Here is a 22,398-nt window from a genome sequence, read left to right as displayed (position 1 = left end):
GTCCACTAGCAAATAGAAAGAGACTCCAACTCATTTCACACAGGTCAATGAACAATCAAAAGGCATCAACTTTCAGGGATTGCTGACATAAGCTGGATTTGAAATGGTGGACAAGAAATACATGTCTGAGAGACTTGTTACCAGTTCCCTGATGCACCCGGCCTCCTATTCCTTCTTTTAAAATAACTTTTCCTCAGCCTTTCTCACCTAATTAGAAAAAAAAAAAAAAGATGACGCAGGAGGAGGTTGGTCAGCAGGATTACAGAACTTTCAGGACAGTTTACATCATTTCCTTTCTGTCTACCTGAGCAAATGGAGAGGGCCACAGAGCAATGAGAGAAAGATTGAGGCAGACAGAAAGAGAGACTGAAGAGCAGAGAGCAGCTGTACATAAGTTATACAAATCATACAATTTTATGCAATTGTTATTCAAAATACAACTAGCACTTTCCAGCTGGCCAATGTAAGCAACTGTGGCTGGTGAGTCTGACAGTGACAGAAAACATGCTGAGAGGATAAGGCCATCATTAGAAGAGTTGTATGGGAGCATTCAGTACAGCTATCTGCAATGCTAAGGGGTTAATCATCAGATTTTTTTATCAGTTTCCTTTTTTACAGCTTAGCAGTGGAGCAAATGACCCAAGATCCTCTTTCCTTGTAAATAAAGAAATGCAGAAAACGTATGATGTGTCAGCAGAATTGCCTCTTCTTAACTTTAGACAAGAATCAACAGTTCTTTAAAGCCATAGTATTTATGAGCCCCTAGAAGAGCAGTCTGCTTGAGATGTAGCATTTCTATAAGACATGTAGGGTCCTTCATTTCTGTTTTTATTTTATTTAATTTTTCCCAGAAATTTATCAGTGTTTATTACCACAACAACAAAAACAGGTGAAAATTGGTGGAAAAACTACTAATAATTTTTCTTGGTAAATATCGGGGTTTATTTTGGCAGACAGAAGGACAGGAGTGGGGGAAGTATTCAGTAGATTAATGCTTTGATGAATGGAATTCAGTGTAGTTGGCTCCAGAACTAAAACAGAACTCAAAACACAATGCCACCTCTGAGTTTAAGAAAACAATACATCTCTAATCCCCAAATAAAACTTTTCATTTGAATAAACAGTTTACTGTTGTAGACTTAGAACTATTAGCCTATAAATATTTACATTTAATAATCGGGCCACATCATTTGCAACACATACACTCAACTTCATCCTTTTCTCCTGTTTTTTTTTTCTTTAAACTTTCAAATACTTCCTTGTGTTCAGAAACATCTCCTGATACAGATTTTCATTTTTATACCATTTTAGTGTGTCAAATCTTTAAACCATTATCTGTTAACAGCTGAAGTGTGTATGTGGTGGACGAGATATTCATCGGTAACTTCAAAGCTTGTGTGCGTGCCTGTTTGTTTGTTGTGCGTATCTTTTAGACTAAGGGCTGGTCTACACTACGGGGGAAAATCGATCTTAGATACGCAACTTCAGCTACGTGAATAACGTAGCTGAAGTCCAAGTATCTAAGATCAAATTACTCACCGTCCTCACGGCGCGGGATCAATGTCCGCGGCTCCCCCTGTCGATTCTGCAACTCTGTTCGGGTTGGTGGAGTTACGGAATCGATATAAGCGCATTCGGGGATCGATATATCGCATCTAGATGAGACGCGATATATCGATCCCCGAGCAATCGATTGCTACCCGCCGATACAGTGGGTAGTGAAGACGTACCCTAATACACAGCCTTACTTCAACAGCTCTGCATATACACACAGACTAATGTATTATCATAACACATAGATATGCAATGTATTGTATTTTCCTAATAAAACAACTTCTTTTTTATATATTTGAATGATACAAAAGTAGGGTGAAAATCAGAAAAAAGGAATAATGCTTTTCTTAAAACTCAGGATTTTTTTTAAAATCGGTTTAAACTGAAAACGAAGAGGCTTAAAAACATGCTGCCTGAGCTCTAACAGCAGATTAGTACAGTGATATGGGAAGCAACATTCTGTACCACTTAGAAAAGGGGACTGTGACCCAATGCCTACATCGTACTCTTGGCTCTGCCACTGACTTGCTGTGCAGCTTTGGACTGGTCACTTCACTTGCCTGTGCTTGGTTTCCCAATCTGTAATATGGTCAGGGTCCATTTCAGAAATGTGTTGGAATTGTGTCCCATCAATGTCACAAAACAGAGGTCAAATGGAATATTAATTAGATCCTGGCTAAATATGAGAAGGCAAAACTACTCCATAAAGTAGTACTAAAAAAAACAGTGTTGCTCCCAGGGTCGGACCCAAACATGTAGCTGTTCTGAGCCAATTTCAACATGGTGTCAATTCAACAAAACAATCAAGAATGTGCTTAACTTTAGTGGGATCTGACTTCAGTGAAACTTAAGCAGATACTTAAAGCTAAGCCTATGGTTTAGTACTTTGCTGAATCCGAGCCTAAATTATCCCCAGGACTAACTGCTGTACTGTAGCTTGCCCCTTTTATTAAAAACCCTTTCTGTTGGGTTATTTATTGTAATTTTTTATTTAATTCGATGCTGTGTATTAATAAACCATTTTGGACCTTACTATATGTGCTTTTTTCTTCCCCTTTCCTTTCTATATTTCTTTATTTTTATATACTGTATCTTGATATATCTCTTTGTCCATTTTTCTGTGGCCATTTCCCCTTGTTCTTATTTTTCTAAACTGAGTAATAGGGAGGGAGTCTGTGAAAGGGGTCACTAGAGGTGGTAGGAAGGAGGTCAGAAGTCTGGCTGAGCCAATGAATGGGGAAAGCCTATCAGGCTCACACCAATTGCAAAGGAGTAGAGAAAAGTCAGATGGGGGGACTACAATTGCGAGGGGGGAACACAAGTGGGCACTAAAGAGGAAGAAGTGGCTACAGTGGGATTCAGATCTATCCTGCTGGTCAAACTCATAGAGTACGTCTACGCTGCAGGGTTTCAGAGTCTAGGCTCCAGCCTGAGCCTGAATGTCTACACTGCAATTTTTAGCCCCACTGCTCAATCCCCACGAGCCTGAGTCTTGATGCCATGTTTTTTTTTTATCAAAGTACAGACATATCCATAAACTTTATGGTCGGAGCGGACCATCATGATCACCTAGTCTGACCTCGTGCATACTGCAGGCCACAGAACCTCAGCACAGTATTGGGGTCTGTGGGAAGAAAACAGCAGCACTGTTTTTGCTGACTCCCCTGTGCTGCTTTTCACTGTAGGATTGGCCCTGTGCTGGCATATTCCATAAGGGCAGGAGAGCATGATGCAGCACTGAAGACACAATCATATGCTGTCTAATGAATCCTGACTGGGGCTAATAACCCTGGTCTTTCTGGGCAAAGCACTGCAAGACTGTTGGATCAAAGATGATGTAGAAGGGCAAAGTTATTATCAATGATTCACTAAAGAAAAGTTCCTGCAAGCCTACATGCCAAAGGGATGCTGAGGATGCCAAAGGGATGATACCTCAGGTTTATGACTCTCAGCCAGTACAACCAGCGGCATTTCAAAAAGGACCAGTTGTCCTAACACCCAGCATAACTTCCACAACAGTCCCCTTGATTCCTCTGCAACATTATTAACTACTCTTGGGTGAAATACATTTTCCCTGGCTAATTTTCCCTATCTACAGGATGGGGAAAGTAAGTTAAAGGTTTTCTCAACAATCACACTTTGATGCTAACTACCTCTTCCCAAAATTCCCACAGTGACCCATTATCCACTCGATAGCCTATGTAGGATCATAGGCATTGCCATACTTATTCAGATCAGCAGCCTATTTAGCCTAGTATTTTGTCTCTGACAGCTGCCAGTAACAGATGCCTCAAAGGAAAGTGAAAAACCACCACGGTGGACGGTTATGGAATAACTTCCACAGGAGAAGTTCCTTCCTTGCCCTATTAGTCAGTAGTTGGCTTATGCCCTGAAACAGGAGGATTTATGAAAATCAAACTTATACTATCATGGTTGCAACCTTAATGATATTCAAGCTAGGGTCTTTCTCCATAATTAGGAGCATCAATTATGTTCCTACAGCATTTAAAAGGTCTGCACGGATTCCTGCAAATGTTGCTTTTCATCTTATGAAAATTTATCCTTGAAAGGCCCCAGTTTTCCACTTGCTACAAGCTCCCACTCCTCTCTTCAGATGAAAATAAGTCTGGGATCCTTTTGTCTGCATTCATGCTCAACTGGCCCAGTCTATATGGTGTTTTTCAATAGAATAGGCTGAGGGATACAGCTAGCAGTGTATCAGCTTTAATCCTAGGTAAGAATTGTATCCTCCTCACTCCTGGCTTGATTTCAGCTGGCAAAGTCCATACTGGACCTGAATCAACCACCCTGAGCAGTATTTTATTCAGCAATTAGTACCATTTGGTCTACTTCCATAGTGGGGTATTACTTATTGCAAGTAAGGGTGGCCGAACTGGGCCTAGAGGCAACAGGAGGGAAGAGAGAGGACTAAGCACTATTCAGCTCATGAAATCATTTGTTCAAAGTATTCTGAGCAGGAGTTTTTATGTGCTAAAGTCTTTTCATCATATAAATGTTACATGTATAAAACTGTACATACTAATTTACTTCCACCACGTGTGAAAACATATATGCATAACACTGCATGTGACACTAAGACTTCAGCGTGTAACAAATTATTCACCAAACCATTAATGTGCTAAATCATGCCTGATCCTCTATCCCATCTGGCAGAGGCCTTCCCATCCAAAAGAAAGCATGAGATCCCAAATCTGCAGTCAGTGGATCTTTTTTCGAAGACTCCTATCCTTTGATATTTTAAATGGAGTCTTTTTCTGTTTCTTGGGTTGTTATCTTGTATGAATTTTTTCCAGCTCTGGCTTTAATAAATAAAGGGCAGATTATGGAAGGAGCTCTGGAAAGTCTCCTTTGACTCATTTCTGTAACCAACACAAAAGGTGCTCAGGGATTTCGGAAGAGAATAGAGTGGGTTTACAGCACGGAAATGGTTGAGGAATCCCCTTAATTAACACATAAGCCGGCAAAATAATAGTCACTCATGATCAGTGTCTCTTGAATGGCAAATCTCGTCACTAGAATTCCATTTGTCCCTTTGCCCCCACTGAGTGGAATGATCTATTAAATCTTCGGATCCTAGGGACCATTCAGCGGCAGCGTGAAAGCCTCTGGGCAGGAAGGGAAGCAGGAGTAAATGAATGTTGAAAACATTACAGGCAGTGAAACATATGTGAACGTTTTCACAGCTTTACCCCTTCCTGTCTGCTCACTCATAGACTCATAGACTCATAGACTCTAGGACTGGAAGGGACCTCGAGAGGTCATCGAGTCCAGTCCCCTGCCCTCATGGCAGGACCAAATACTGTCTAGACCATCCCTGATAGACATTTATCTAACCTACTCTTAAATATCTCCAGCGATGGAGATTCCACAACTTCCCTAGGCAATCTATTCCAGTGTTTAACTACCCTGACAGTTAGGAACTTTTTCCTAATGTCCAACCTAAATCTCCCTTGCTGCAGTTTAAGCCCATTGTTTCTTGTTCTATCATTAGAGGCTAAGGTGAACAAGTTTTCTCCCTCCTCCTGATGACACCCTTTTAGATACCTGAAAACTGCTATCAGGTCCCCTCTCAGTCTTCTCTTTTCCAAACTAAACAAACCCAATTCCTTCAGCCTTCCTTCATAGGTCATGTTCTCAAGACCTTTAATCATTCTTGTTGCTCTTCTCTGGACCCTCTCCAATTTCTCCACATCTTTCTTGAAATGCGGTGCCCAGAACTGGACACAATACTCCAGTTGAGGTCTAACCAGCGCAGAGTAAAGCGGAAGAATGACTTCTCGTGTCTTGTTTACAAGACACCTGTTTATGCATCCCAGAATCACGTTTGCTTTTTTTGCAACAGTATCACACTGTTGACTCATATTAAGCTTGTGGTCCACTATGACCCCTAGATCTCTTTCTGCCATACTTCTTCCTAGACAGTCTCTTCCCATTCTGTATGTGTGAAACTGATTGTTCCTTCCTAAGTGGAGCACTTTGCATTTATCTTTATTGAACTTCATCCTGTTTACCTCAGACCATTTCTCCAACTTGTCCAGATCATTTTGAATTTTGACCCTGTCCTCCAAAGCAGTTGCAATCCCTCCCAGTTTGGTATCATCCGCAAACTTAATAAGCGTACTTTCTATGCCAACATCTAAATCGTTGATGAAGATATTGAACAGAACTGGCCCCAAAACAGACCCCTGCGGAACCCCACTTGTTATACCTTTCCAGCAGGATTGGGAGCCATTAACAACTACTCTCTGAGTACGGTTATCCAGCCAGTTATGCACCCACCTTATAGTAGCCCCATTTAAATTGTACTTTCCTAGCTTATCTATAAGAATATCATGCGAGACCGTATCAAATGCCTTACTAAAGTCTAGGTATATCACATCCACCGCTTCTCCCTTATCCACAAGGCTCGTTATCCTATCAAAGAACGCTATCAGATTGGTTTGACACGATTTGTTCTTTACAAATCCATGCTGGCTATTCCCTATTACCTTACCACCTTCCAAGTGTTTGCAGATGATACCTTTGATTACCTGCTCCATTATCTTCCCTGGCACAGAAGTTAAACTAACAGGTCTGTAGTTACCTGGGTTGTTTTTATTTCCCTTTTTATAGATGGGCACTATATTTGCCCCCTTCCAGTCTTCTGGAATCTCCCCCGTCTCCCATGATTTCCCAAAGATAATAGCTAGAGGCTCAGATACCTCTTCTATTAACTCCTTGAGTATTCTAGGATGCATTTCATCAGGCCCTGGTGACTTGCAGGCATCTAACTTTTCTAAGTGATTTTTTACTTGCTCTTTCGTTATTTTCTCTTCTAAACCTACCCTCTTCTCGTAAGCATTCACTATACTAGACATTCCTTCAGACTTCTCAGTGAAGACCGAAACAAAGAAGTCATTAAGCATCTCTGCCATTTCCAAGTCTCCCGTTACTGTTCCCCCCTCCTCATTGAGCAGTGGGCCTACCCTGTCCTTAGTCTTCCTCTTGCTTCTAATGTATTGATAAAAAGTCTTCTTGTTTCCCTTTATTCCCATAGCTAGTTTGAGCTCATTTTGTGCCTTTGCTTGTCTAATCTTGCCTCTGCATTCCTGTGTTATTTGCCTATATTCATCCTTCGTGATCTGACCTAGTTTCCATTTTTTATATGACGCCTTTTTATTTTGTAGGTCACGCAAGATCTCAAGGGTAAGCCAAGGTGGTCTTTTGCCACATTTTCTATCCTTCCTAACCATCGGAATAACTTGCTTTTGGGCCCTTAATAGTGTCCCTTTGAAAAACTGCCAACTTTCCTCAGTTGTTTTTCCCCTCAGTCTTAATTCCCATGGGACCTTGCCTATCAGCTCTCTGAGCTTACCAAAATCCGCCTTCCTGAAATCCATGGTCTCTATTCTGCTGTACTCCCTTCTACCCTTCCTTAGAATTGCAAATTCAGCAGCTCTGGAATCAGATGAGATTGGGGACAGAGAATTGGAGGATGGCACTCTGTCTGATGGATTGGCCGTGAGGGCCCAGGAATTGCATGGCCATAGGAAGCTTAATAGGCTGAAATAGTCTGGGACAACAGATGTATGACAGCAGAAAGCACATAGCACAATGACTAATATCATCATCATTAAAATTTGTATAATACACTATACTGCCAGCTACAACCACCTGCACTTTCTCAGTGCATGTAACACAGGAGAATATAGTCTCATTACCTGACAGTAACCAGGGCAACCTACTCATCATGCAGTGTCTTTTCCAATGAAATTTGAAAATTGACTGTTTTTACTTATTGTGAAGGTGATCTTTCTGCATAAGGTGGAACACAAAAACACCCAGGGTCACATTTCAGTGAGTCCCAGCCACTCACCTGCCTGCCAACTCTGCAGCAATTCGCGTTCCATCTCCAGGACGACGGTGTGAGTTTTGGAGGCTCCATGCCTCATTTAGCCCTGGTAATGGCCTAATTGGGTTGGAAAAATGCAGGAGCAGGAGCGTGATAAAAACCAGCTTTGCTGTGCTTATTTAAGCCATCGGAAAAAAAGAAAAGAAAAAACATTTCCCACTTTGACCAGCCATTTATTCATCTATCTCTGTTTATAATTATGCTGATTCTGGTGCTGCCACTGGCAGGGCTAACATCAGAAGCAAGTGAGCCAGCAGGAAAGGGCCAAAGCCATGAAGCTTTCATATATGTTTCACTTCTTATAATGGTTTCCACAGTAATATATCCCCCTCTCTCAACTACAGGCTTTCACTCCACCCCTGAATGGTTCCCAGTAGCCATAGAGTTAATGGATGATTTCATTAGATGTGTGGGAGAAGAACTAAGAGAATTCTAATAACAAGAGTTACTGCCATTCAAGACACAGATCCATTTTGACATCTCATGTAGTGAGCCAGAAGTTCCACCATTTCTATTCCATAGTTCCACACTCTATTCTCTTCTCAAGATACACCTTCCCTAGCCCAGATACTGTGTGCTGGTTATACAAACACTTCAGAGAAGGCACCATGCTGTCCTCTCCAGAACTCCTCCCATAATCTGCCCTCTAGTCTATAAATCCAGAAATGCAGGAAATGCATACACACACATACTCCCCTAAAAAAGAAAAAAAAGGAAATAGTCTATTTCTAAATCCGAAGGACAGGAGATCTCAGCATACGCTAAGCTGTTCTCAACAAGTATCTGATTCAAAACCAGCAGTGGAGCAAGCTTGCTGAATAAGATTTGCTTGCACGCGCACCCACCCACCCATACTTTTAGCTCTATTTGAGCTTCTGATACCTGCCATCACAGGGTTCTGGTGACTTTTACTTAATTATGGAACCCTGTGTCCCCTAGAAAGGCCCTAGCTTTTTGATGGCTCTGTTCTTTATTTTTAGAGTTAGGATCCCAGAGGACTGTTTTGGGTAGTTGCTTATCTTCTTAGACAGCAATCTGGCGGGAGGTTCTGTCTCCCCTCATATTCAGTGACCAAGGAACTAGAAAGTGGAGTGGGGTATATGTGTGCATAGCGTATCAGTATCCAAAAGTGCTTTCTGCCATCTCCAGATGGGTCCCTTTTCTTTTGGCATAGGATTTTTTTTTAAACCAATTAATGGTAAATCAGAACAAGATGTTCCAAATCTAAGATAAAAGTGTCCACACACAGCTTTTCACTAAAATAACCAAAAGGATGAATTAAAGCTGAATTAGTTGTTTTGGTGCATCTTTGTGTTGAGACCAGGATTATTCACTTAAACTATCCCTCTGGGGACTACTGTAGGACAATTCCCCACTGGACATTCTCTTGTCCTTTGTCCAATCTAATGTAAAAGTCTAAAGCATTAGTCTCCCACCATTTCCTCTGGGAGATTGCTAATGCAGTTTGATAAAGCTCACCAATGGAAATTCTTTACTGATGTCTTTTTGCTCACTGCCCTCCTGTTCCCAGCTACGTTTTTTGGCTTCCCATAAAGAATCTCTTTTCCTCCCTGGTGTTCACATCCTTCCAATCCCTGTGGACAGTTATGATGTCTTCCTTTGGTTATCATTTGGCCAGGTTAGATATATTTAATATTAGGTTTTCCAAAGCCCTAATAGGCAAACAAAATAGTGTGCTGTCTTCCTGGAGTGAAGACAATACATGTGCCTGCAAAACCAGATGGGGTTCTGAACACGGGAGACAAGGCTCCATTAGTTATAACATATAATAACCCAAATGACATAGCTTCAGGTAATAATTCACAGATCGCTGAAAACTTCAGAGAGCTAAGAAGGGAGCTAAAGGAGAGGAAAGTACAGGTGATCTTGGAGAGCCTTTCTATCCCATGAGCAAGAGAGGACAAATAACAGAAGATACTAAAAATGAACTGTTGGTTAGGTACGTGAAAATACAAAGACTAGGCCACCTGCTATGGAGACAAGAGGATGTCTGGCTTAGCCACCATGTCAGCAGAAGGGGAACAATCTCCTGATGACAAACTAGTTAGACTAGTTGGGTGGGTGTAAAACTAATAACAAAAGAGTAGAGTGTTAAGGGGATAAATATAGTAGAAATATACAACCATAAAACTCATACTCAAGGTATCATAAATAATGTAATATAATGAACCAAGTGATGTACGAAAATAAATCCTTCAATTGTGTATATACTGATGTTAAAATATTGAGTAATAAATAAGAATAATTAAGAGTGCTCATTTCTGAGAAGATATTTTATATAACTGGCATTATTGAAACCTTATGGGACGATTCACATGACTGGAATGTTAAAATCAGAAAGGACAAAGTGGTCAGAAGGGGAGGTGGGGTGGTACTTTACATTAAAGATATGCTATCCTGCTTTAGTATTATTGACAATTCAGAAATGTACGTTTTGGAATGCTTATGGATCAGTGTTCCAAATGATAACGCACAAGATGTGATACTGATGGGGGTTTGCAATAGACCAAGAGATGAGAGAACAGGATAAGCAGCTTCTTAAAAATATATCTATAATGTGAAAGAAAAACTGCATTAACATGAATAAATTAAAACTGGGGAAATATACTTAGTCATGCTTTCATAAGTAAAACCTTTTCTAAAAATTATAGATGACAACTAATATAAAAATTCACACCTAACTTAAGGTTACTCTATATTATAACTCACGGGGCGGCAACCTTTCAGAAGTGGTGTGCCGAGTCTTCATTTATTCACTCTAATTTAAGGTTTTGCATGCCGGTAATACATTTTAACATTTTTAGAAGGTCTCTTTCTATATAAGTCTAAACCAGGGGTTGGCAACCTATAGCACACGTGCCAAAGATGGCACGCGAGTCAATTTTTAATGGCACGCTGGGGCCTGCCAGGACTCCAGTGTGCCATTAAAAATCCTGACGACATGGCAAGAAACAGGGTCCGCGCTCCTGGGCCAGAGTGCCGGGCGAGCGCAGCAAGCCGCTGGCCCCTCCCCCACCTTCCCCGCCTTCCTCCCCTTCCCCTGGAGCCCTGCCACCACACGTGCAGTGCTCTAGAGGCCAGACCTGTGCGCTCTCGTGGGGCAACGTTTGGCTCTGTGGGGAGGGAAGGAGGCTCCCTGTTCATCCGGAGCCCTGCCGCCATGCGTGCAGCGCTCGGAGGAGTGGTGCTGCGCGTGGCAGCAGGGCTCCGGATGAGCAGGGAGCCTCATGGTAAGGGGCCCAGGGCAAGGAGGGTAGGTTGGATAAGGGGTGAGGGCAGTCAGTGGACAGGGAACAGGGTGGGTTGGATGGGGGGGTGAGATCCCAGGAGGGTGGTTAGGGGCGGGGGTCTCTGGAGGGGGCAGCCATGGAGCAGGGGGAGGTTGGAGGGGGGGTGGGATCCCGGGGGGGTGGTTAGGGACGGGAGTCTCTGGAGGGGGCAGTCAGGGAGCAGGGGGGGTTGGATGGGGCATGGGAGTCCCGGGGTCTGTTAAGGGGTGGGAGGTGGATAGGAGTCAGGGCAGTCAGGAGACAGGGAGTAGGGAGGGTTCTGGGGAGCAGTTAGGGTGGGGGGGTCTCTGGAGGGGGTGGTCAGGGGACAAGGAGCTGGGGGGGTTGGATGAGTCAGGAGTTCTGGGGGGGGCTGTCAGGAGGCAGGGGTGTGGAGAGGGGTTGGGGCAGCAGGGAGCAGGGGTGCGTTGTATGAGTCCAGAGTTCTGGGTGTCCTGTTAGGGGGCGGGGAGTGGTTGGATAGGCATGGGAGTCCAGTCTGTCTGGGTGCGGGGGTGGGGATAAGGGTTGGGGCAGTCAGGGGACAGGTAGGGGGTAAGGTCCTAGGGGGGCAGTCAGGGGACAAGGGGCAGGGAGGCTTAAATAGGCAACGGGATCCTAGGAGGGGGTAGTCGGGACAAGGAGCGGGGGTGTTGGGTGTTCTGGGGGGAGCTGTCTCCCAGCCCTCTGCCCTGAGCCCTGCACCCCCCCACAAACACACACCCAGGCCCCTGCCCTGAGCCCTGTACCAACCAGCCCTCTGTTGACTCCTTCACCCCCACCCCATGACTCCAGCCCTGACTCTGGAACCCCCATGCATCCCCAGCCCCCCCCACATCCCATGCATCCCGCACATCCCCACCCCCAACCTGAGCACCAAATGGGAGCTCCTGCACTCCCCCCTCACATTCCCACTTGCACCCATCACACCAAATGGGAGCTGCCCAGGTAAGTGCCCACACACCCAAACCTCCTGCCCCAACCCTGAACCCCCTCCCTCATTCTAGCTCCTGGCCAGACACTTCAACCCCAGCCCTGTGCTCAGTCCACTCCCACACTCAGCTCAGTGCAGAGAGAGGAAGACAATGGGTCAGAACCAGGGAGAAGGTAGGTACCCACTGTAGGTGGGCAGGGCCGGGACCCCAGACCAGCACCAGGCTGACCGGGTCTGGCAGCCGGGATCTTGGCTGGCAGGAGCCGGCGGCTGGAACCCCTGAGTGACAGTGGGCTTAGCCGTTCAGCCCACTGCTTGTCTGGGGTCCCGGCTGCTGGCCCCGCACAGCCTGCTGCCGGTCTGGGGTTCTGTCTGCCAGACCCTTCCCAGCTGGGGTCCCGGGCGCAGGCCTCGCTCAGTCCACTGCCGGCCTAGGTGAACAGAACCCCAGATCAGCAGCGGGTTGAGCAGGCCGGCAGCATAAGATCAACATTTTAACTTAATTTTAAATGAAGCTTCTTAAACATTTTGAAAACCTTATTTTACAATACAACAATAGTTTAGTTATATAATATATAGACTTGTAGAGACAGACCTTCTAAAAAACATTAAAATGTATTACCAGCATGCGAAACCTTAAATTAGAGTGAATAAATGAAGACTCGGCACACCACTTCTGAAAGGTTGCTGACCCCTGGTCTAAACTATTGTTGTATGTAAAGTAAACATGTTTTTTAAAATATTTAAGAAGCTCCATTTAAAATTAAATTAAAATGCAGATCTTATCACTTTAGTGCAGTGGTTCTTAACCTGGGGTGCACACACCTCCTGGGGCAGAGCCGGTGCAAGGATATTTTGCCACCTAAGCAAAACTTCCACCCTGACCATCGGTTCATTGAGGGGCATATCCCCAATGAGCCTTTATAGAACTCAGGGGCCAGCCATGCCCAGGGACTGCTCCCCAGACCAGGTTCCCCCGTCCCTGTCCCCTGAACTCCCCTGGAGGGTGCACAGCCCCCCTGCGAGCCCTCCCAACCTAACCCAGGGGGCCCCCACCCCAAGTCCATTCACTGGCTTTGCCGGGCTTGGGCCACTGCAGCGGCTCGACAGGGAGGAGCCTCCGTCCGGAAGCACCAGAGAGCCAGAGTGTCCCGCTTGCGGCAACAGCCATGGAGGAGCCAACGTGGTGCAGGGGGGCAGCACCTCTGCAAAGGCAGCGGTGGCACCACTAGCGGGGAGCAGCTATGTCCCCCTGACCCTCCTGCCCAGGCTGCGGCCTGGCGCCCCCCCAGGGGCACCTGTAGGCTGCCGTGGATGTATGTGGATGCCAGCCCCCATGCACCCCCGGCTTCCCTCTCGCCTACGGTTACCATATTTCAACAATCAAAAAAGAGGGGAGAGCCCTGCCCTAGCCCCAATCCACTCCCTCCCATTTCCCATCCCGACTGCCCCAGTCAGAACTCCCAACCCCTCCCCTGCTCTTTGTCCCCTGACTGTCCCCTCCTCAAACCCTCCCACTCTAACTGCCCCCCTAGGACCGTACCCCCTACCTGTCCCTTTGACTGCCCCAACCCTTATGAACACCCCCTCCCCCAGACAGACTCTTGGGGACTCCCATGCCCCATCCAACCACTCCTCACCTCCTGACAGGACCCCAGAACTCCCAACCCATCCAACCCTTCCCCTGCTCCCTGACTACCCCCCAGGATTCCCCTTACCAAGCTCATGCCAGTGAGACACTGGCTCCATATGGAGGCAAAACTCCATGTGGAGTGCTGAGGCAGCGGGAGGGGGGAAGCTGCAGGAGCGGGGAAGCTGCAGGAGGGGCAGAGGCGGTGGCTAACATTTCTGGGAGCTGCAGAACCCAAGCGTGGTGAGGGGGGAGCCGGGCGGGGCACCTGCACGGGCTGCAGCCTGAAGCTTCCAGAGGAGGACTCCTGAAGTGGATGCATGTGGGCGGTGGGCCTCATGCACTGCCCAGTTCCCCCTTCACCATGCTTAGGCTCTGCAGCTCCCGGGAGTGTGAGCAGCTGCCGCCGCCACCCCTCCCACATCAGGCTCAGGGCCCCGCGCCCCAGTGGCTCACACTCTCGGTAGCCGCAGAACCCGAGCGCAGTGAGGGGGGAGTCAGGGGGCGTGCCTGCCACCAGGCTGGGGTCCCAGCCGCTGGCCCTGCTTCTCTCAGCCAGCTGCACACGCTGAGCAGGGCCGGCAGCCGGGACGCCGGCTGGCAGCTGCGTGCCAGGCAAAATTGGCTTGCGTTCCAAAGGTGGCACATGTGCCGTAGTTTGACGACCCCTGTTATAACTCCTTCTGATGGATAAAAATGAACTGATCACTGCACTAATATTTAGTGTTTGCATAAGTGCAAGTTATCATGACCTAGTTGTATTTGTTATATGCAAATTAACTATTATCCTAACCAGTTATATATAAATTTGGTACTTTAAAAGGCCAAACAATCATGAGAAAAACTGATGTTAAACAAAACTGCATGATTTATAATTGGGAGATGCTTAAGAGAACTTTGTGCCATAAACACTCACAATGCTACCATCTTGAAAGAAGGCTTCTTCCATTAAAAATGCCATAATTGTTAAGACGACATGTGAAAACAGCAATAAACAATATGAAAAAATATAACAAATGGAAAAATGAGAATGTTGATAGCAATGACTACAAATCAGCAGTAATTGAAATGCAGATAATTGAAAAGGGAAGCTAAAGGCATGAATTAAAACTCTATGGTCAGTAGAGTTAAAGACAATAAAATGTATTTAAAAATATATCAAGAACAAAAGAAACCCTAGCAGTTGCATAGGTCCAGTAGTAGACAGGGATAGTAAAATCATCCTCATTATCAATAATAGTGATCATAATAATTAGTAGTAGCTGAAAGCCAATGCTGTCACACAAGCCCTGAGGGAGAGAAGACTTTGTATCACTAAATACTGATTTCTCTGGCTGAGTGAGTGATTTATGCATCCCTTATTGTCCAGAAACGTGGCAGCCACAACACTGGGCCTCAACAGTGAGGATGTTAGCCTGGTAAAGTATTGGGCTGAAGGTCTATAGGGGTTTTATTGAAAGAGCTGAATGGCAACTGAGCTCAATTCTGCTGCATGACAGTGACACAACCACTCTCAATCCCTATCACTCCTCTTATGCATTTCTGTCTCCATTGCAGAGTTAGTCAGAAAAATTTGAATGATCCAAAATTTTGATGAGTGGGGGGGGGGGAATTGAAAAAAATGTCATGAGACTTTTTCTGAGTTTTGATCATGTCTGCTCAATTGTACTTCAAGCCTTCTTTCCATTTTTACAAATGAGTAGACCTGCCACTTTGATAACTGTATTGTGATGCTGCTTTGCCATATTATAGCCATGAGGATATTTTAAGACATAGTAGCCTGAAAAGCACAGATTGTCCCATCAGACTAAGAAATGCTGTTTGAAAGAAGGGGCCCTACATAGTCCTAAAGAATCTCACCTCTACCTATATGTTGGCTCTCATCTACCCGTTTACCCTTCTGCTCCCTACCACAGGCGCCAACTTCTGCTTCCGCCGGTGGGTGGTCGACCCCCGTCTACCCCTGCCCAACTCCGCCCCTTCCATGAGGCCCTGCCCCGCCCCCATTCCAGCCCCTTCCCCAAAATCCCCACCCCAGCTCCACCCCCTCCCTACCCCTATTCCGATTCCTTCCCCAAATCTCATCCCCGATCCCCCCTCTCCCCTGAACGTGCCACATTCCCTCTCCTTCCCCTCCCCTCCAGGAGTGGCCAAACCGTTGTTTGGTGGTGGCCAGGCAGGAAGCAATGGCAGGTAGACGGAGGAGCAGGGATACAGCACACTCAGGGGAGGAGGACGAGGTGGGGTGGGGGGGAGGAGAGCTTGGCTGCGATGGGTGCAGAGCACGCACTAATTTTTCACCGTGGGTGCTCCAGCTCTGGAGCACCAACAGAGTTGGCACCTATGCTCCCTACTCTCATCTGAGTCCTCTCACCTGACTGTTCCCTTCATTTCATTCTCCCACTCTTCACTGCATACTTTCCATCACACTACCTTCTTTGCTTGAAATGGTCTCCCTCTTCTCGTTCCCTTGATCTCTCAATTCCCTTCTTCAAGCCCAGTCCTTCAATGAGTCTTTCCTCAATAGTGAGTGATCTCTGCACACACTCCCCTATCTGAGCTGTTTTGTGTTTTGCCTAATCTGCGTTTAAGTTTAAGCATTTTGTGACAGGAACCACGACTTATGATTTATTAGGTAAAGCCAATATGCAAGTGGCATCAATGTCTCATCACCATTAAAATGGCAACATGGTGACATGATTTTCTTGCAGACTTTAAACTTCAGTTGCTGAGAGACTACTTTATTTCACAGCAGAACAGTCACCATTTAGTTGATTAAGCAATTTTTTTAAAATAGGAAAAGGATCAGAAAAATAACTGAAAAAATGGACACTACTACTATCTGTTCCTTGTATTTACTAGGTCGCATCCACTTAGTTTACTGACAAAGGACATTTTTCCTATAGAGTCAGCAGAATGAGCATTGAAGCCCAGGCTCCAGGTGTATTTGCCTTGAGCGTAATCAAAAAACCCAGATGAGTTCAGACTCTAGAATGCATATACTGTGGGTGATACTGTATTGAAGCAGAACAAACCCTGCTTGATTTTCAGATAGCCGGCTGAATTTGCACTGTCAGCAATGGTGAGAAATCTTGTTTTGACATGTAAACTGAGTAGAGCAAAGACAAAGCCGCTGAAGGAGAATAAATATGGTACGACGAGTGGTCATTTTACTGACAGTTTATTTTTTCTGACAATTACTATACTTAAAATGTAAACTGCAGCCACTGCTTTGAAAACTGATTCTACAGCCATTCCAGAGCTCCTCATTAAAGTTCTATAGTATTTTGTTCTTTAACTACAAAGATTGAATTCTCAGAATGTACCAGGTCAAATCCATCCCTGCCATGTCCTGAAGCAAAGATCAATGAATTTAGAAGCAGCGGAAATATCATATGAGTTAAATAGAAATAACTCTTAAAATTGACCTGCTAAGGAGGGGTGGGGAGGGAAGTCCCCTCTCCTCCTTTACTCCTTCTTATTGCTGTAGAAAGAAGGCCTAATTACATGAAGGTATTTTACGTTAGAAATTCAGGATCTGTGTATTCTGAAAAATGTTCTGAAGATTCTGGAGGACTAGTGAAATGATGACATTATAATAATCCAGAAAGTTAAAATTTAGCAACTGAGGCCACGGCCACACTACAGAGTAAAATCGAAATTAATAAAATCGATTTTATAAAAGATTTTATAAAATCGATTTTACGCGTCCACACTAGGGCACATTACTTCGGTGGTGTGCGTCCATGGTCCCAGGCTACCATCGATTTCTGGAGCGGTGCACTCTGGGTAGCTCAGTAAAAGAATGGGACCAATAACTTCGATTTCCGTCCACACTAACCCTAAATCGATTTAGTAATATCGATTTTAGGGTTACTCCTTTCGTTTAGCTGGAGTACAGAAATCGATTTTAAGACCCCTTAAAATCGATTTTAAGTGCCTTGTAGTGTGGACGGGTACAGCGTTAAATCGATTTAACGCTGTTTAAATCGATTTAACGCTGTAGTGTGGACCTGGCCTGAGACGGAGAAAGGATTTTTAGTCAGATTGTTTAAATGCTTTGTTTTTTGTTTCCAGCTATTTAACTTCAATGACTAATTCAGACAAAATTAAGGTGTAAGAGCTCAAAAATGACACCTCTTAGACCCATAGCAGGTTCTCTAGGAAAGAGCACACTTTACTTTCCTGATATTTCTAACGACAAAAAGAGGAAAACGTATTTCTGGGAAAACAAAACCTTCCAGTCCTTCTGGTAAGACAGGCATAAACCCAATATTAGCATTTATATTGTTTCCAAGCCTCATATCAACAGTGGGGAAAAACACTATGGTCTAGGAGACTTTAATAAAAAGATGTTGCGCTGAGCAGATACTTTAAGGACTGTCAGCTAGTGGTTGGGGCATCGGGCTGGCAGTTAGGGGATATATGTATACATTTTTGTTTCTAGCTCAGCCATTGACTTGCTGTGTGATCTCAAGTCAGTCGTATGGCATCTCCGTTTAATAGCTGGGGAACTTAAGGTGCCATGTGACTTACTTCTCTCCGTGGCTCTTCTCTGAACCGTCTCCAGTTTATCAACAACTTTTTCAGGCAACTGCTGCTGAAACACTGTGTCCAGTTCTGGTTCCACAATTCGAGAAAATTGTGGAAGAGCCACGGGGAATGATTAACAGATTAGTAACCATGCTTGATAGTGATAGACTCAAGGAACTCAATCTATTTAATTTAACAAAAAGAAGGTCAAGGGGTGACTTGATTGTAGTCTGTAAGTATCTACATGGAGACCAAACATTTAATAATGAGCTCTTCAATCTAGCAGAGAATGGTATCATATGATCCAGTGGCTGAAAATTGCAGCTAGAAAAATTTAAACTGGAATTAAGGCACCAATTTTTAACTGAGAGAGTAATTAGCCATTGGAACAAATTACCAAGGGTCACGATGGATTCTCCATCACTGGCAATTTTCAAATTAAGATTGAATTTTTTAAAAAAAAATATATGCTCTATTTCAAACTGGAATTAATTCAGGGTAGTTCTATGGCCTATGTTATGCAGGAGGTCAGACTAGATAATCACAATGGTCCCTTCTGGTCTTACAATCTATGAATATATCTCACTGGGGAGGTGGGAGGGAGCGCAGAAGAAGGTTTAATTAATGTTAGCAATTTTCAGGAAGGGCAAAATATTATCATCAAAATTGTGGAAAAAGAATATACGATACTTTATCCTTCCCTCCAAGAATCTCAGAGATCTGTACAAATAATACTGTATTAAATTAAATCTCAAAACACCACTGGGAAATAAATAGATCTTTTCAACAGTTTGCATCTGGGAGTATATAATGAGCAAGCTATTGCCTGCAGGTCTCATTTAATGCCTTTATATTCATGATTTGATTTTAAAATGTGTAATTTTTTATTTCCCAAGAGTTAAATGAACAAAAATGCTTTATTTCACATCAGCCCTTCTCCAGCCCTTGACCTTCATGTAGCAGCTACAGCTGAGCCTTTAGATCCAATGTCTGTGTTTGGTGGCTCAGTCCTGATTATTTTATTGGTATCTTGGACATATTTAAATTAGTTCTTCTCCTAACTTTGTTTTTACATGCATTAAAGTGCCCTTCATTTTCTCAACACCATTCTTCTTCACAATACTGAATTAGAAAAATTCTGGAAATATCACCTCCTCTAGTCCCCCTAGAGGAAATCAATGTGCTGCAGGGACAGGACCAAACAAAGGTGCAGAATTGGCTAATAATACTTTTTAGTATTAGTATGCACACAGAACTGATTAATATACTTTGCAAACATTACATACTGAATTTTCACAGCATCCATATGCAGGCTTCAGTGCGACAGTTGTGCGTATATCTCCTTGATGCAAACCTCCCCCTTTGTCGATTTTAATTCCCTGTAAGCCAACCACCCTCCCTGCTTCGAAATAAATTAACTATTGTTTTGAAACCATGCATTCTTTCTTTATTAATTAAAAAAAAAGAGATAACGGACAAGGTAGCCTGGGGGGGGGGAGGAGGGAAGGACAAGGACACATTGCTTATTGTAGCCACCCTAAAAATCAAAATGTTTCAATGTTTCAATGACAGCCTTCTGTTGCTTGGGCCATCCTCTGCAGTGGAGTGCCTGAGTGCCCGGAGCCTCCCTGTGTTCTTGGGCGTCTGGGTGAGGAGGCTATGGAACATGGGGAGAAGGGTACGCAGTTATACAGTGGATGCAGCAGGGGTCTGTGCTCTTGTTGGGTTTTCTGCAGCTCCAACAGATGGTTCATCATGTCCATTTGCTCCCCCAACAGACCTCCATCATGTCCACTTGCTCCCCCATTAGCCACAGCATCGTGTCCTGCCTCCGCTCTTCAAACTCACTTAATTCTTTCCTGGCCTCTGCCATTGAATGCTTCCATGCAGTAAGCTGTGCCCTATCAGTGTGGGAGGACTGCATGAGCTCGGAAAACATGTCATCGCGAGTGCATTTTTTCACCTTCTAATCTGTGATAACCTCAGGGACTGAGATAGAGTCATAGACTCATAGACTTTAAGGTCAGAAGGGACCATTATGATCATCTAGTCTGATCTCCTGCACAATGCAGGCCACAGAATCTCACCCACCCACTCCTGTAACAAACCTCTAACCTAGAGATGATACGGGGAGCGTAGAAACACATTATGCTATACAATTCTGGGGGGACTGCATGGTCACCTGTGCTGCTGAGTTCACCACGCTGACCAAACAGGAAATGAAATTCAAAAGTTCCCGGGGCTTTTCCTGTGTACCTGGCTAGTGCATCAGAGTTCAAAGTGCTGTCCAGAACAGTCACAGTAGAGCACTCTGGGATAGCTCCTGGAGGCCAATACTGTCAATATGCGTCCACACTACCCCAAATTCGATCCAGCAAAGTTGATTTTAGAACTACTCTCCTCATCGCGGAGGAGTACAGAAGTCAATTTAAAGAGCTCTTTAGGTCGATGGAAAGGAGTTGGTTGTGCGGACGCATTCATTTTTAAATCAAGCTAACATGGCTAAATTTGACCTAACCCCGTAGTGCAGACCAGGCCTAAGTGACTACTCTCCTTGATTGGTCAGAAGAGCACACAGATCACCATTTAAGCCTTGCCGCAACAGTGCACAGTGACTGCTCGATGCACTCCACTTCTACATTCTGTCCAGCCCTTGCCTGCCCTGGCTCCAGAACCAGTCCCTGCCTACCTCTGAACACCTGATTCCTAATTCCTGCCTCTGACCATTACCTTGTCTCTTGACGCCAGCTCCAGCTCTGCCCTTTGGCTCTGTTTTGGTTCTTGATTCTCACCATTCACTTGTCTCCTGACCATGCCTCCAGTTCTGCCAGCCATTTCTGCTCCAACCACTAGGCCATACTCCTGCTCCGACCACTAAATTGCACCACCTACACCTTGGTGTGTGATAATAACTCCCAAATCTTTTTCAGAGTTTTGATTGAGTGCCTTTTGTTGTAGGGATGACCTAACTGCCTGGGGCCTAGGAAGGAGGGCCTGAAGATAGAGCGACTGTGAGTGTTTACTTATCTATTTTGGACATGGGATTTCTTATCAGAAAAGGGAAAGTTTCTGTTCTCCCTTCCTCTTAGCAACATAAGGGATGGCTCAGCAGTTAGAGCATCCCCTAGCACTCAGTTGTAACTAGCCCAAGTCTCCAATCTCTCAAGCACCCCTTCTGGGGCCCCGTTCCTCTTCTCCTACATATCTATGATTCTATGGCCTGGCTGGAGGACCCAGTTTCCAGAAGAGGAAGGGAGCATCTGGATGTCCAGAGGGGGTTCTTGAGATTTGAAAACTTGATGTAGTCATGCCTAAGTACTAGGGGGTGCTCTAACCAGTGGGTTGCCCCTTGATAGTCCCCCTTATGTGTTATGAGGAAGAGAGAATAGAAACTCCCGATCTACCTTTTTTATACCAATGATTATTTAAATACACTTTTATCATGTCACCTCTTATCTGTTTCCTTTCTAAACTAATCAAATTCAATCTTTTTGATCTCTCTTCATATGAGTTTTTCCATGCCCCAAATTACTTCATTGGTCTCATCGCAACCTCTTCTAATTCTGCAATGTCTTTTTTGAGATGAGTGAGAACTACTGCACATATCTGAGATGAGGTTGCACCACTGAGTTATACAATGGCATCATATTTTCAATACTCTTCATCCCATTACTCACACATTCTAACAACTTTGCTTCTTTGATTGCAACTATACATTGAAGAGAGGTCTTCATTAAGTTGTCCACAATGACACCTACATCCCTTTTATGAACTGATTTAGGGTATATCTACAAAGCGGCTGGGATGGTGCCTCCCAGCATGGACAGACAGACACACACTAGCTTTGCTCAGGCTAGCCCGTCACAAATTGCAATGTGATCACAGCAGCATGGATAGCAGTTTGGGCTAGCAGCCTGAGAACAAGCCTACCTGACCTCCTGGGTATGTACTTAGGTGCTAGAACAAGCCACCAATTGTGCTGCCATGGTCACAATGCTATTTTTAACATGCTAGACTGCAGCAAAGCTATGTGTGTAGGTCTACT

The 22,398-nt window shown here is 44.6% G+C and overlaps 1 protein-coding gene across 3 annotated transcripts in view; it reads right to left on the bottom strand.

Annotated features, from left to right (window-relative positions):
• Positions 1–22,398, bottom strand: part of CASR (calcium sensing receptor) — a 190,409-nt gene that overhangs the window by 140,610 nt on the left and 27,401 nt on the right. The window lies entirely within an intron of this gene.

The sequence above is a fragment of the Gopherus evgoodei genome, chromosome 1 (genome assembly GCF_007399415.2).
Source record: "Gopherus evgoodei ecotype Sinaloan lineage chromosome 1, rGopEvg1_v1.p, whole genome shotgun sequence".
Taxonomy (NCBI): Eukaryota; Metazoa; Chordata; order Testudines; family Testudinidae; genus Gopherus; species Gopherus evgoodei.
The sequence above is the reverse complement of the archived record's forward strand: the minus strand, read 5'-3'. Positions and strand labels throughout refer to the sequence as shown.